General features: G+C 51.8%; 1 non-coding gene across 1 annotated transcript; it reads left to right on the plus strand.

Moving 5' to 3' along the window:
- Positions 1-16,165: 16,165 nt before the first annotated feature.
- Positions 16,166-16,238, plus strand: TRNAR-CCG (transfer RNA arginine (anticodon CCG)). Its single transcript has one exon. It is a non-coding gene; the product is annotated as a tRNA-Arg (tRNA).
- Positions 16,239-17,050: the final 812 nt, after the last annotated feature.

Genomic DNA, 17,050 nt, shown 5'->3' on the forward strand with positions numbered 1-17,050 from the left:
GCGTCCCACTCAAACTTGGTCTTGTCTCTGATGAGTTGCCTCATTCTGTACGTCCTGGTGGCAAAGTGTCTCACAAACTTACTATAATACTCGGCCATTCCAAGGAACGACCGCACCTCCTCCTTGGAGCTGGGTGCCTTTGCATCCTTTATGGCCTTCACATTTCGTTCCTTGGGTGAAATTCCACTCGTGCTGATCTCATGGCCCAAGTAGGTCACCGAATGGGTCCCTATCTTGCACTTACTCCATTCCGCCGTTAGCCCCTTGTTCTGCAACACTTCCAGCACTCTCTGCAACTTCCTGTCGTGATCTCCTTTGGAAGAGCCCATCACCAGGATGTCATCCTGAAAGTACTGTACCCCCGGAATGTCCTCGAACAACCGATGCATCAGCTTCTGAAAGACAGCCGCTGCGGATGCCAGGCCAAAGGGCATCCTCCGGAACTGGTAGCACCCAAATGGAGTAATGAAGGCGGTGTACTTTCTGCTCGATGGATGCAGCTCAATCTGATAGTATGCAGACGTGAGATCTATGGTGGAAAAGTGAGTCACACCTTTAGTCTTGGCGAGCATCTCCTCGATTCTGGGTAGGGGAAACTTCTCCACGATGAGACTTTTGTTGAGCTCGCGGAGGTCAACGCAGAGCCGAACCTGCCCGTTTGGCTTCTTGACCACAACCAAGGGGGATAGCCACTCCGCACTATCCACCGGCTCTATGACGCCTTGCTCCTCTAGCCTCCGGAGTTCCTGTTGTACCGCTCCCCTGGTAGACATGGGAATGTTCCTGACTTTATGCACCACTGGTACTGCGCCCTCCTTGAGGACCATTTTGTGAACGAACTTGTCCAGTTTTCCCACTGAGCCGTCAAAAACTTTGGGGTATGCTGACTTCCAATCTTCACCTCTCGTGAGAGGCCACTCGTCTGTCAAGAGAATCTGTTCTTTTCCTCCCGGGTTGAGTATGATCCCCAGATCTCCTGCATCTCTCCACCCCAGCACTGAAGGTCCTCTCTCCGCTATGTACAGGGTGCACGTGGCTGACCTCCCTCTGAATTCGAATGTGAAGTCTCGGCACCCCACCAGGGGAATGGCATTTTCCGTGTACGAGATGGGTCTGATGTCCGGCGGCCATAGGTCTGGCCCCACCACAGGCACAAAGTCTTCCTCCCATATGGATCTTTGCACGATGGTCCAAGGGGATCCTGAGTCGACGGCCACGTGTACCTTCACTCCCCCTATCAACATGTCCGTGCGAGGCTTGTCTCTTCGCTTCCCCGTCACCTCAAGTACTTGGTCCTCGATGCATAACACCAAGTCGTCGTCATCCAGGTCGTCCTCCCCGCTGACGTCGGCTGTGGCCGCATCGACGCACTTGACCGTGGATTTCTTCCCCTTCTTGCGGCAGACTTTCTCAAAATGGCCGACCAGGCCGCAAAACGAGCATCTGGCGCGGAACGCGGGACAGCGTTTATCCTGCGCCGAATGTGCCGTGCTGCCACATCTATAACATGCAAACTTGTTGTCTGAACTAGGGCGGACTGCCTGCTTCCCTGTCCATCTCGAGTCCTTCCTCTGATCTCCATACACTCCCTTGGGTTTTCCGGGCTGGGGTGCCTCATCTATCTTGTTAACCAACTGCCTCGGTGCGTTCTCACGTTTGGCTGCCTCCGCACCGCGCCTTGACATCTCAGCCTTTTTGACCATCGCCACAACTTCTTTAAGGGATGTCTCACTCTGCGCCCACAGTTTGTCCTGGACAGACCTGCACGTGGTGTGCATGACGATTTGGTCTTTTATATACTCCTCCTGAAGACCTCCATACTGGCACGTGATGGCCAAGCGTCGGAGCGCTGCCACATAATCATCAATCGACTCACCAGCCTCCTGCTTCCGCTGTTGGAAATTATACCTGTCTATGGAGACACAAACTGCTGGACGGTAATGGCTGTCCAAGTCATCCAGTGCGTTTTTAAAGACATCTGTTTCAGTCGCTCCCCTCTCCTTGGGCACCAGATTCTTGAACACTCTCACCCCCTCCAGGCCCAGGTTGTGGAGTAATAGTCTCTTCTTCCTTTCCGGGGTGAATGCCCCTTCATTTTCATCTTCGAGTGCTTCAATATAGTTTTGAAAATATTCCTTCCAGTCCTCCCATTTTAACTGTGGTTCGCCCGGTCTAGGCAGGAATGGAACAGGGGCCATCAGAGCAGACGCTTGATTTGCCATTCTAGCCTCACCTCTGGGGTCGACCGCCTGGGCACTGTGTTGACTGGGCACACCGGATGCTCCTGCACTCCCTGCCGTGTTCCCTTGCCCTCTGGGGCTGCCTGGTGTGCTATCCCTTCTAGTCTGCGTGGGGTCGTCGGTTTGCGCCCCTTCCTCTGTCTTGGGGTCAATGCCTTTGGCTGCCAGGGTGCTGGCTGTGCTCTCCTTCCCTTGCCCAGCACTGACCTGGTTGTTGGAGCTGGATAGGATGGTTCCCGTGCTTTTCAGCTACTGCCACGCCCTCTGCTCGTCTTTTTGTTTCCCTTGTCGCTGTCGTCCTACTGCTGGAGGTGTGGGGCTGTCATGGAGTGTCTGCTCCTGACCACTGTGGTGCCTGGTGTTCGTGGTCCCAGCCTCGTCGCCAATGTAATGTTCTTTGCCCCCACACTATGCACAGAGTCCAGGTAGGTATGATTGCTTTATCTTTATTTCCATATAAACAAGTAATTAGAGCACAAGGGCGCCGAGCGTCTACACAGCGACTGCTCCGGTCGCCAACTGCCGTTTTCCCCGTTCGCGCCTTCACTCTGGCGCCTACTGCGCATGCGCGCGCATCGCGCTCCTGTCTATGGCGTGACGCGTCATCGCGTTCACGCTCATAGACTAGAGCGCATCCTACAAATACCATTACCATTTCCTACCCCTTTGAACGAGGATAGTGAAACACCGGCATAGAACACTTCCTTGAGAGTGAGAGTCAGCGCTCTATCCCCAGGCCACCAGACTCGCGACAATCATCGCCTCCTATGTGCACTGTTGGAGGATGGCTCCCCGTCTAACCCCCTGGTGCACTGCCCCTTGAGGAGACCCAGGGCCAGCCCTCCTCCTAACATTCTTTGATTTCATGGTTACAGCACTCCCAACACTATATCAGCACTCCCTTTATAGCCGTTATAAAGCGCTGCCCATACGGGCCATAAAACGCCACAACCCGATGCCTAGCCCCCCCAGAGGGGGCTGCAACATAGCCAACAATAATAAGGACGTGCAATAGGGTTAAATAAAATTGTTAACCCTCAGATAAAACACTACCTTAACTGGCCACGGAGCGCCTTAGCATGAGACCTGGCCCCCCCAGCAAAGGCCGCGACATCGGCTCCTGGGAGAAGAAGAGACCGTATAATAAGCATCTAAAACAAGGTGCCGCCCACCGCAATTGGCAAGCGCTACCATACGGGCCTCCAGGTGCTGTAGAAACGACCTAACCCACCAGAGAGCACCCAGCGCATAGGTGCATGCGGTGGTGAACAGTCCAAAAGTTGCCCTTATTTGGAAAGCGCTACCCTAGCTGGAAAGCGCTACCCTAATTGCACGATGTCCCCGAAGGCTCCTTAGAGGAGGGTGGGCCAGAGATAATAATTGCCCCTCGTGGCCCGATAGTACCCGCTATCGCTATAGATGCCGGGGCCTGCTGTACGTCTACAAGACACACTCCCTGCGGCCGCTCGTGAGACTTGGCAGGGGCGGGTGTAACCCGTTGCCCTAAAACGTCCTGCTCCCCTGCCTGTGCCTGGTGTCGTAGCTCTTATAGAAAACCCGCCCGGTGAATTTAAAGGGCGCTAAAGTAATCGGCAGGATGCAGCGCGGTCACCCTGTGGGACCACCCGCCTCTAAAATGCGCGGGTGGCTTACCTAACATCCCACATGCCGCCATCTTGGGTGAAAGGGTAGGGGGGTGGTGGAAAGGTGTTCAGCCTCGCCACCTACACACGACCCCAGAGCCACGCCTTCAACAACTGCCGAAACTCAGGGCACCAGGGGAAAGGCCCGTACCGTTGCTACCCCCTACGTGGCACCGAGGGCGCTGAGAGGTCAACAGGAGAACGAAGGGCACTAATTGTTTCCGCCGCATTGAGGCCCGGACATATAATATCAATGTAAAATATCCAGGCCCTGTGTGCACAGTCCCTGTGCACCAGACCCAGCGTCGCGTGTCCCTTAGGCCCCCACAACCGACCGGAGTGGAGGAGCGCCATAGTCCCTGACACCGGAGACTAAAATGCAGGACATGTGGGCCACAAAACCACTCGTGTCCCCTGGAATCCCCAGGCAGGTGCCCCCGCTGACCGGGGGCAGCTCGGAGAGATACCATTCGTGCATGAAGGGTGCTGCTCTCCCCCACCACCGGAGGCCTCCAGCCCTGGCCGGGCCGCCATGCTCATGAAGCAACCAATGGGAGCTCGGGCAAGGGGGGGGGGGGGCTTGGGGCATTGATGCACTCACCGTGCAATGTATACAGCAGCTCCCACGGGACACGTCCAAAAACGGTGTGAGGGTGAGGGGACATAGAGGCCACCAGGTGGGCGGGGGAGAAATATATACCTAACTCTTGATAACTTTATTGCGGTCATAGACCATAAAAGCACAAATAAAATATATACATACACAGAATAAAATACGTGAGTAGTTATAAAATACATAGTTAAAAAGTTATTAAACAGTAAGATATCAAGGTGATGGTATCAAAACGTCCCAGTTAATCACAAATTGTTGCAGTTCATTAAAGTGAGCCTTCTGCGCCACATACCATATAAAAAGCGGGATACCGCAAACACAATAGAGGGGGAGGTATCGTATTGTAAAATTCTAGCAGCTTGAGCACATTGTCTTAAAGCAAGGTTTCTGCATAGCGGTGTCAACCAACATCTCCTTATTGTACTGTAGGCTGGGCAGAAAAATAAGACGTGGACAATATCCTCTTTGGTATTGTTACAGACTGGACAGATTCCCTCTTCTCGTCCATTCCATTTACATGTAAATGCCCCAATAGGTAGGCAACCATGTCTTAGTTGTGTGTAAAGTTTTCTTGCGAGGGGGGGCTGTATTATGTCCAAAAACTCCTCCCTCTTAGGCGCGAGTTTTACCTGCAAAAACTCAGCAGACAGGCTACCCAGCGTAGACGAGCTATACAGAAGGCTTAGGTTATAGTGTCTCAAGGAGACCAGTAGCTCCAATCTCTTCACTCTCGGGCAGCTCACCTCCGGGGTCTCCCATAGTTGGGGCATGCCAATTTGATATATAAGGGCCTTGATGTGGGTGAGCCAGGGAGTATTCTTGGTCTTTAGATGGCCCCAGACTGCAGCAAACTCGGCTCTATAATCCTCAAGCTCAGGCACTGTCCAGAGCCTTCTCCAATACAGAAGAGGACGGGTGGCTAACAATTCTGAGATGGGCTCTAGGCCTAGGTCGAGTCTCAGGGGTGTGAGCGGGGTGCTCTGGGGGAGGCCTATCAAGTTCTGCATAAAGGCCTGTTCCACCTTAAGAAGGCTTTGTGTGTTCTTATGGTCCCAGAGTTCTGCACCATACATCACAGCTGGTCTAGCTTGCGCCCCATAGATCTCGAGGGCAGGGGCAACTGGCTTAAACAGGGTTGCTCTATAGAACTTGCCAACACCCCCTCCAATCTGCGCCAAACTCAAAGCAGATTTGGATATCTGAGGGCCCCAACCGAAATCTTCAGTCAGGGTAACCCCCAAGTATACAAAAGTTCTCACCCTTTCCAACAGGACGCCATTTAGTACCGGGTTAGTGCGAGTTCGCTTCGGGGATGAAAGATCATGAACTTCGTCTTAGCTAAGTTTATCTCTAATCCCCTTAAAGTGCAGAAAGATACAAAACCATCCAGGACCCTCTGGATACCTGATGATGTTCGAGACAACAGCAAGGTGTCGTCTGCGAACATCAGAGCAGGTACCCGGCCAGTGGCCAACCAGGGAGCATCACTGTCTCTGACCTTATCCAGTTCACCCACCAAGCCATTAATATAGAGACTAAAGAGAGTAGGGGCCAGGGCGCAGCCCTGGCGTACGCCTCTAGTTACGGGGAAGCGGGCTGATAATTCCCCATTCTTCCCGCATCTCACCGTGGCGTAGTTCCCTATGTGGAAGCGCATCAGGACATCTAGCAGATAGGGCGGGAGGTCTAGCTCTTTCAATACCCTCCACAGGCTTTCCCTGGGGACAAGATCGAAAGCAGCCCGCAGGTCTACGAAAACAAGGTAGAGGCTGCCACCCTCTACACTTGCTGTCTTCCAGAATAGGACCTGCAACCTAAAAATTTGGTCCAAGGTCGAAATTCCAGGTCTGAAGCCGGCCTGTAGGGTAGTCAGTATTTTATTCTCCTCCATCCACCCCAACAGTCTATCCAAGACGACTCGACCCATTAGCTTCTGAGAAGTATCCAGGAGGCTAATCGGCCGATAATTTGATGGCACTAAGGGGCAGCCCTTCTTGAAGATTGGCACAATCTCCACTCCTGCCCATGTGTCCGGTATCTTGGCTCCCCAAAGGACAGCATTGAATAGAACAGCCAAGTACGTGCCCAGATTTTTGGCTGGGAGCGGAAAAGATCTCCTGGTAGTCTGTCGAGGCCTGGGGTTTGTTGGGTAGTTGCCTGTTGATCACCGATTCCACCTCTTTGACTGTGATGCTCTCGGTGTCTCCAGGGCCCTCCCTTGTCAAGTTGTCCCGCTGACCTAACGGATGGCCCAAGTCCGAGGCCCCCCGCAGTCGATACTCGTGCGGGGGGTCTGGGCCTCGGGCCATCCGTAGGGCATCATCTGTCACCGATAGCTCTGCCCCGTTTAGGTGTTCACTAGTATCAGTCTCAGGGCTGGTTGTAAAGCGCAGCAAAATGAGCCTCCCAGACTGACGGAGCAATGTTTGGTTGGAGAGGCTCTCCTCCCTCTTTTGAACCAGAATTTACTATTGCCCAGAAAAATTTGTTGTCTTTTGCTAATAGGGCCCCTCTTAGGTCTTCCCACCTGGCTTCTTCCCACTCCTTCTTGCCCCTGGTGAGCTCCTTTTTGTATAGCAATCTGGGTGCCCTAATGTTCACTCTGTTGTTAGATTTGATTGCCGCAAGTAGCTTCTTTTTTAGTTTTTTGCAAGCATCATCAAACCAAGGGTGAGATTTCAGAGCTCGCCTTTTAGTTCCTTTTACAGGGTAGAACAGGTCCCCCAATGCCGTAACTAGCTTGCTGTGGGTTTCCACTGCCTGATGCTTACCAGATAGATCCCCCATTTGGGTGATAAGTGGGATCGCAACCTGGTAAATTTTCGCTAGTCTGGATGGTGAATTTACTAGGTGGGGCCATTTAACCCTTCTTCTATTATTGGTCAGCATAAGAGGGGGCATCGATGCCGCAGTTTCGGATACAGGATTGGTAAGACCAAAGGACCCCGGCTTAAAAGTTAGAACCAGGGCATTGTGGTCGCTATCATATCTTTGTACGACCCTAAATTCTTTTAGCTTATCCCAATTTTTGGCGTCGACCATAAGGTAGTCGATGTTGGATGTTTGCCCTACTCGGTTGAACGTAGCTGTAGCTGGTGAATCAGGATCCAATCTCCCATTACATGCCCGCAAAGATGTTTCAAGGGAGAAGGATTTTATTTGGAGGGCTAAAGGGGTCCATGCCCTGACAGGTGTAATATTGGGCTCAGGAATATGCCAAGTGCGTCAACCTCATCTTGCTCACCCAGCTTCAGACTTCCCAGTGGTTCGAATTGGCAGTTAAAATCTCCCCCAAGAATGATTGAAATAGAGGGGTCTAGCCTCTGAATAAAAGAATTCAGGGCTTTTATTGTTTCCGATACTCGTCCATTACCGGATGGTCTGGAGCACCCTGCTGGACAACCTCGCCAACCTCGGACTCAAGCAGCTGGTATCCACCCCCACCCACCTCGCCGGACACACACTCGACGCCGTCTTCTCATCCAGCAAAGACATCGCCTTCAGCCACGCCACTGAACTCCACTGGACGGACCACAGCTGCGTCCACTTCACCTTCAGAAGAACGACGATCCACCACCACCAGCAACCGGTTGCTCGAAGAAGCTGGAACAAGATCACAGCCGACCAGCTCGCCGCTTCCCTGAGCCAGCATCCCCCCGCCAGCTCAGCAAACCCCAGCCAGGCCGCCGACAACCTCACGAAGTTGATCAGCAACTGCGCGGACGAACTCGCCCCACTGAGGACCCCGCCTAGCAGACCCGGCAGCAAGAAGGCCCCATGGTTCACCGACGAACTCAAGAGCTCCAAGAAGAACTGCCGAGCCCTCGAGAAAGCCTGGAGAAGGGAACCAACACCAGACAACAGGACCGCCCTCAAGCTTGCCACCCGAAAGCACCATCAACTGATCCACGCCACCAAGAAAACTGCTTTCAAGGACCGGCTGGACAACAACGCACACAATAGCAAGGAACTCTTCAACATCGTCAAAGAGCTCTCCAACCCCAACGCCGGAAACAACGACATCACCCCATCGCAAGACCTCTGCAACTCCCTCGCCTCCTACTTCCACAACAAGATCGCGGACATACACAACAGCTTCAGCACTCAACCGACGCACGCCACGACCGTACCACCGCCCCCCACCACCACCCTCCGCGCCTGGACTCCGATCAGCACCGAAGACACCATCCGCCTGATGAACTCCATCCATTCCGGATCTCCGACCGACCCCTGCCCTCACCACGTCTTCAACAAGGCCGACGCGGTCATCGCACCCCACCTGCGGGACATCATCAACACCTCCTTCGACACCGCCACCTTCCCGGAGAGCTGGAAGCACACCGAACTCAGCGCCCTACTCAAGAAACCTACAGCGGACCCCACCGAACTCAAGAATTACCGCCCCATCTCGCTCCTCCCGTTCCCAGCCAAAGTCATCGAGAAGACCGTCAACAAGCAGCTGGCCGCCTTCCTCGAGACGAATGGATCCCTCGACCCCTCACAGTCTGGCTTCCGAGCCAACCACAGCACCGAGACCGCCCTCATCGCTGCCACCGATGACATCCGAGCCCTGATGGACAACGGAGAAACAGCGGCCCTCATCCTCCTAGACCTCTCCGCGGCATTCAACACTGTTTGCCACTGCACCCTAGTGCAGCGCCTCAGCAACATCGGAATCCAGGAGAAGGCACTGGAATGGATCATCTCCTTCCTCGACGGAAGAACACAGAGAGTCCGTCTACCACCGTACAAGTCAGAGGCCACCGAAGTCATCTGCGGCATCCCTCAAGGATCCTCGCTGAGCCCCACCCTCGTCAACGTCTACATGAGCCCCCTCGCGGCCATCGCACGCCAACACAACCTCAACATCATCTCCTACGCTGACGACACCCAGCTGATCCTCTCCCTGACCAACGACCCCGCCGCCGCCAGAGCCAACCTCCACGAAGGGATGAAAGACGTAGCCGAGTGGATGACGACCAGCCGCCTGAAACTGAACTCAGACAAGACGGAAGTCCTCATCCTGGGTTCCTCGCCCTCCGCCTGGGACGACTCCTGGTGGCCCCCCGCCCTAGGGAGCGCACCCAAACCGACAGACCACGCACGTAACCTGGGCTTCATCTTGGACTCCTCCCTCACCATGACCAGACAAGTCAACGCCATCTCCTCGTCATGCTTCAACATCCTGCGCATGCTACGGAAGATCTTCCGGTGGATCCCCACCGAGACCAGGAAGACGGTCACCCAGGCCCTCGTCACCAGCCGACTGGACTACGGCAACGCCCTCTACGCCGGAACCACCGCCAAGCTCCAGAAAAGACTCCAGCGGATCCAGAACGCCTCAGCCAGACTCATCCTCGACATCCCACGACACAGCCACATCTCCGGACATCTGAGAGACCTTCATTGGCTCCCCGTCAACAAAAGAATCACCTTCCGCCTCCTCACCTACGCACACAAAGCCCTACACGATCAAGGCCCTAGCTACCTCAACAACCGCATCAACTTCTACGCTCCCAAACGACATCTCCGATCAGCCAGCCACGCCCTCGCCGCCGTCCCCAACATCCGAAGAACGACAACAGGAGGAAGGTCCTTCTCCTACCTGGCTGCCAAGACCTGCAACTCCCTACCGACCGACCTGCGCCTGACCCAAGACCACCGCTCCTTCAGGAAGAAGCTCAAGACCTGGCTATTCGAGCAGTAGCAGCACTCCCCCCCCCCCAAGCGCCTTGAGACCCTCCGGGTAAGTAGTGCGCTATATAAATGCCTGTGATTGATTGATTGATTGATTGATTGGAGTAGATGTTAATTAATGCTACTTTGGGTTTGCTTGCTGGTTTTAATAAGACACACTGCATATCCAGTGACTTTGTTTCTAATTGGGTCGCCTGGATGCCCAAGTGGGTATCTACCCAAATAGACAACCCGCCCGATGGACGGCCTCTGCCTGTAGACACGGCCAGGATGTCAAATGTTGCAAAAGACAGGCTAACGCTCTCTTCCAGTGCCCAGGTCTCTTGCATGAGACATATGTCATGTACTGCCATGAAGGCCGCCCACTCTGGGGTTAGTAGCTTGTTTTTTAACCCGGCTAAATTCCATGAGATCAACTTTAAACATCCTTCTTGTGGAATTCTGGAACCCTCTCCTTCCCTTACTACACTTTTCTCCCCCAAAGGCAGGTATAACCTGGGGTGTGCAGTAGTTTCTTCTTCATCTGAAACCACCTTGGCTGCACCTTCTGGTCTAGCAGTATGAGATTGTCCCCCAATACCCCGCCTAGACTGTAAACTTCAGTCGCAATCATCCATACCACTGAACACATCGAACCTGTTAAGTGTCTCCAGTGGTGTGAAGGGCCTCAGATGGTTCATGTTTTTGTAAAAATTTGTATTAGCTCTGGGGGGTACAGTATTCCAGCCGTAGAGAACAGCAGCAGGCATTTGGTGTTGCGCATGTAACAAATGGCCGCTGTTAAATGGGGCTTGAAAATATGTATGGGTATGTGAATGTCCACTTGTATATTTTGGTGCGAACACTAAGGATCTGGGATAGAAGTAGGTCAGAGGCCGGGGGATGATGCTATTATTACCATTCCCTGCAGGCCAATTTAATATATAATTGACCGCACATGAATCTCTGAAGTTGACTACGACTACATCTCCCTCAATATCCTTACTTCTACTGTCCAGCCAAGGAAGTCGGCGAACATGTACTATTTCGCCATTGATGTTGCTTGCAATTGGTCTATATACTCTAAACCAGTGCATAATGTTATTCTTCAGCTGGCAAACCCTTCCCTCTTATTACCAGCCAATACAGGGACCCCTGTTAAGACAACCACATAAGGCACAGCTTCCGGGGGAAGTTCTACTAATGGACCCCTATTCGTTAGATCCGCTGTGTGTCTAGAGCCTCTCCTCTCCTCACGTAATTTCCCTGCAGGTACCTTTTCCTGATCCCTCAAGATGTTACTCACGGGAATTAGGACTGGTTTCTTTACTTGCTTAGGGAGAGGTAGCTTTTGTTGGATAGGCCTTGCCTCTTTGGGGGGTTTTAATGTGGCTGTAGTAGAATGAAATGAAGCTTTAGGGGCAGTGGACGCAGCTGGTATGATCGGGGTCAAGATCAAGGCGGGGACAGCCTCCCTCACTAGGACCTCAGGTAAGTTATCCTTCCTCCCAGCACCCAACTCCATAACCTCAAGACGTTTCTCCACATTTTTTAACCTTTCAATGATAGGTAAAATGAAAGATCTAATTAAGTGTTCCATACTATCTAATGAAACACTAGTATGTACTGTTTTCAATGAGGAGTCTACGGGGGCATCGGCGTGTAGACTATTGCCATTGTCCAAACCAATATGCGAAGATGTTGGATCGACTGTCGGATTTAACAATTTGTCTTCAGCAGGTGCTAAAGTCTGAACAGCCAGGGTACTGGATTTAGAAGACTTGCCAAAATCAGAGTGGCAAATCTTTGATTTTTGCAATGCCTCCCCCTTACGTCTTCTTTTGCAAGGTGGTGGGCCGTGAACCTTTGGCAAAATTGGCCTTTCATTCTTACTCCGTTTACACTGGCCAGAAATGCGAATCGTACTTACTGGATCCTTCATTAAGCTAATAGGGCTATAGGGTGGGGTAGGACTCAAGGTCTGTCCAGTAGAGGCATGTGGTGTTGGGGTACAGTCTCGTAGCAAAAGTGGAATACTCTCTTGCAGAGGTAAATATTCAGTTCCGCTGAGGTTTCCCCCACTACAGAAAGGGGCATTCAGCGTAGGATCTGATATAGCTGTGTTTTTCAGATTTTCTACCGAGCGACGACGCTCCGCCCTTCGCTCTGCAAGCGTGGACTGCTTTTCTAAGTCAATAAGTACTTTAGTAAAATAATTGTCAAGAGTACCTTTTGACGACAGCCCCCCAGCTTATCCACAATAGTTAGATCGGGGCTCATACCTGAAGCAGGCATTCCGACGATATCAATGTTGGAGGATGGATGCCAGAAAATAGGCCCGGCCCGACCTCTTCCGGCCTCCGACGGCCACAGACGGCCCGCCCTTTGCCCGGGCTTTGCCCGGCGTCCCGCGACGCGGGTGTCCCCGAGTTTTAATTCGCCTCCAGGCGCCGGTGATGACGTGCACAGCGTGCGCCCACGCAGAGGATGCTGGGGATCCGAGTCCTCCGCCCTGCGGCCGCTAAGGTTACAATATATACCTCTCCCCGCCCCCCACCGAAGCCGGAAGTGATGAGCGGGACCCTGACGGGGTCTCGGAACACTGGGCTGCTCCGTGTGCCATCCTGTGGCACTAAGGGGGCTGCCCTCTTATGAGGGTCCCCTGCGGGGACGAGTCAGTCAGCCCGCAAGTGAAGGGGCCAGTAGTCATGTGAGGGTGCAAATGACGACACAGCAGTACTAAGGAGTAACTAACAAGCTCATTACAAAACCAGAAGCCAGCATTTCCGAAAGACAAACACACAAGCTAATTAAAAATATGGGCAGGGCTTCTCTCCCGTACTGAACTATTTCAGAACATAGCCAGAGCAGCGATTTGCACTGGCTCAGGCTCGACTTAAAACCCTATCGGGTCTCCTAAATGGAACTTAAAAGCTTCAAAGACATATTCATAGATTGTTTGCACATTAATACTTCAGTTGTACATAGCTGCCAAGGTTTCAGCTTGCTCATGTGTGACATTTTCATAAATTCAATGGAATCATGAGTGACATTCAATGACTATGAGTGACACTTTTTCAGGAGGTAAATGAAGCAATGAAAACGAGAGAAACATATAAATATCAGAAATTACACCCATTTGAGCAACGAGAAACTCTCAGAAGATGTTAAAACTGCTCCAAAGCACCAAAAATGGAGGCCAGAGAGCAGAGCCTGAACCAGCCTCCCTGAGGCTGAACCCCGCTCTGCGCAGACTGCAGACAGTGCCTGCAATGCAGAGCTGAGCGCAGGCGCTGTAACACTTGACACGTTGCACTGGACAGGGCTGGTGTTACTCACTCCTTGCAATCCTGAGACTGCAGACAGTGACTGCAATACGGAGCTGAGCGCAGGCGCTGTAACACCTGACGTGTTGTACTGGACAGGGCTGGTGCTACTCACTCCTTGCAATCCTGAGACTGCAGACAGTGACTGCAATGCAGAGCTGAGCGCAGGCGCTGTAACACCTGACACGTTGCACTGGACAGGGCTGGTGTTATTCACACCTTGCAATCCTGAGACTGCAGACAGTGACTGCAATGCCGAGGTGAGCGCAGGCGCTGTAACACATGACGCATTGTACTGGACAGGGCTGGTGTTACTCACTCCTTGCAATCATGAGACTGCAGACAGTGATTGCAATGCAGAGCTGAGCGCAGGCGCTGTAACACCTGACGCGTTGTACTGGACAGGGCTGGTGTTACTCACTCCTTGCAATCATGAGACTGCAGACAGTGACTTCAATGCAGAGCTGAGCGCAGGCGCTGTAACACCTGACGCGTTGTACTGGACAGGGCTGGTGTTACTCACTCCTTGCAATCCTGAGACTGCAGACAGTGACTGCAATGCAGAGCTGAGCGCAGGCGCTGTAACACCTGACGCGTTGTACTGGACAGGGCCGGTGTTACTCACTCCTTGAAATCCTGAGACTGCAGACAGTGACTGCAATGCAGAGCTGAGCGCAGGCGCTGTAACACCTGACGCGTTGCACTGGACAGGGCTGGTGTTACTCACACCTTGCAATCCTGAGACTGCAGACAGTGACTGCAATGCAGAGCTGAGCGCAGGCGCTGTAACACCTGACGCGTTGTACTGGACAGGGCTGGTGTTACTCACTCCTTGCAATCCTGAGACTGCAGACAGTGATTGCAATGCAGAGCTGAGCGCAGGCGCTGTAACACCTGACGCGTTGTACTGGACAGGGCTGGTGTTACTCACTTCTTGCAATCATGAGACTGCAGACAGTGATTGCAATGCAGAGCTGAGCGCAGGCGCTGTAACACCTGACGCGTTGTACTGGACAGGGCTGGTGTTACTCACTCCTTGCAATCCTGAGACTGCAGACAGTGACTGCAATGCAGAGCTGAGCACAGGCGCTGTAACACATGACGCGTTGTACTGGACAGGGCTGGTGTTACTCACACCTTGCAATCCTGAGACTGCAGACAGTGACAGCAATGCAGAGCTGAGCGCAGGCGCTGTAACACATGACGCGTTGTACTGGACAGGGCTGGTGTTACTCACACCTTGCAATCCTGAGACTGCAGACAGTGACTGCAATGCAGTAAGCTAAATTGGACTAGTATACCTGATAACGATAACATGTACAGGCAAAGTCCAAAAGGGGTACCTCAGTGACTGGTCATCCTACCTATAATGCCCCCCTGAAGCCACTCTCTCCACTTTTCCAATCTTGCGCCCTCTGTCCGTCTGACCACCCAAGCAGCTGCTGTTATGCCAAGAAACGTATGCCGAGAGCTCTGGCGTTTCCCATGTCCATGTGTGAGGAGCTCGCCAAACTGAGTCTGGCTGTTTTATGTGGAATTCTGGGACTTGCAGATTCATTCAATTGTACGTGAAGAAAGGCATGCAAAACGCTGCAAATAAAAACTCTTCATGGAAGAGCTACGGATACATGGACCTGGGAAACTTCAGATCTCTCAATGCGATCTGATCTGCCCAGGACTCACCCTGTGCCACCTTTCCAAAATATGCAACCTAGCCTGTCCCCCTCACTCGCTTACCCTGCCCTGTCTCCCTCCTTCTAAATACAGAGGTTATTTGCCTAAGGTGGTAAACATCACTTACAACGCAACTTTTACCACGCAATGCTTTTACATCGCAACTTTTACAACGCAAACCATTACAACGCATTGCGCTGGGGGGCGCTCTAGGATAGGGAATATATTTAATTTACTATACAACACCTTCCCTACTATCCACGGGGACTGGAGTTGGAATAGTAAATTAAATAATTCACTATCCAGCGCCCCAAAGCACTATGCGTTGTAAAGGCATGCGTTGTAAAACTTGCGATGTCAAAGCATGCGTGGTAAAAGCATGCGTTGTAATGTCATACATCCGTTTACGCAAATCAAGTCAATTGAACAGAAACAAGACTACAACTTCCAGAATGCAGTGTTATGTTTACTGAGAACCCATGACACAGGGTGACCGCGCGCATCACCTAGTATTCCATTCATGAAGATTTTTGTCTCTGTAGAGAGCATGCTCCGTGCGGATTTGCTCCAGGCAGTGCTAAAACTTGTTGAAGTGCACCCCGGGATATGTAGTTCCTCATGTCCGTCAGAACAGAGAATAAGTAAGTGAAAATGGCAAAGTAGTCAGTCGATCAGAGTAACTTTGGTTGATGTACTCTCGAGGGTACATCTGGAAGGGTAGAGGCACCGTGTTCACTTGCCCCTTGTCCAGGCGTCAGGTACGGGAGCACAGGTGACGTGTTCTACAGCCTCCACAGCTCTTTGCAACAGGGTCCTGGCGCCTCGGAGTCTGAAGCCCATACGTCTGGTTAGGGACCCCTACTGCTCCCCCTCATTTCGCTGGGATCACCCGCGGGAAACGATAATTTCCATCTGATCCTCCTCAGCTTCCGTTCAGTGCGAGCGCGCGCTAAGTAGGCATGAGACTTCCTGTACCCACACTGTTCCACAGCTGGCCCAGTGGCCTAATGGATAAGGCATCAGCCTCCGGAGCTGGGGATTGTGGGTTCAAGTCCCACCTGGGTCGTGTCAGGATATTTTTATACCTGTGGAAAAAGATATCAACAAGATCACAATATGATATGATATTTGGAATGCAATAGTTCTTGTATTTAAATGCGAGACCTATGGCATTTGATTCGAAGTGGCCCCCATTGTCCCGGCTGCTTTAAAAGTGAAAGCGCGCACGAACCACTGTATGTAAACGAAGCACGCAATAGGAGAAAGGTATTAAAGAAAATAAATCACATACCATGTAACAACCAGTGGCCAGTAGTCATCTGAGTGTACAAATTACGACACAGCAGACATAAGGTGTAACTAACAAGCTCATTACCAATTCAGAAGCCAGCATTACGAAGGACAGTGACACAAACTGATGAAAAATATGGGCAGGGCTTCTCTCCCGTACTGAACTATTTCAGATCAATAGCCAGAGCAGCGATTAGCACTGGCTCAGGTTCGATTTTAAAAAACACCCTATCAGGTCTCCTAAATGGAACTTAAAGGCTTCAAAGACATATTGCTAGATTGTTTGCACATTAATACATCAATTGTAAGTCAGAGTAATCACAAAGAGTCTTTGAGTGCTTTACTTTTTTCCAGAAACAAGGTTGCAGCGAATTTTATTTTTGATCTTGCTTATAATTGCTAACGTGTTTCGTCAGTCAGATGTATAATCCCTTGACTTCACCAGGACTATTGTAGACATACCCTTTATAGCAAAAGATAAATGATCCCAAGCATGCCATTTAAAATATCATTGTCATCTGTTCCTCAGAAAACTGTGATCTATCCAAGGTCCAACCCATAAAGTGTTGTGTGAGACCAATTGTTAAT

Source organism: Lissotriton helveticus, chromosome 11 (genome assembly GCF_964261635.1).
Source record: "Lissotriton helveticus chromosome 11, aLisHel1.1, whole genome shotgun sequence".
NCBI classification, from domain to species: domain Eukaryota; kingdom Metazoa; phylum Chordata; class Amphibia; order Caudata; family Salamandridae; genus Lissotriton; species Lissotriton helveticus.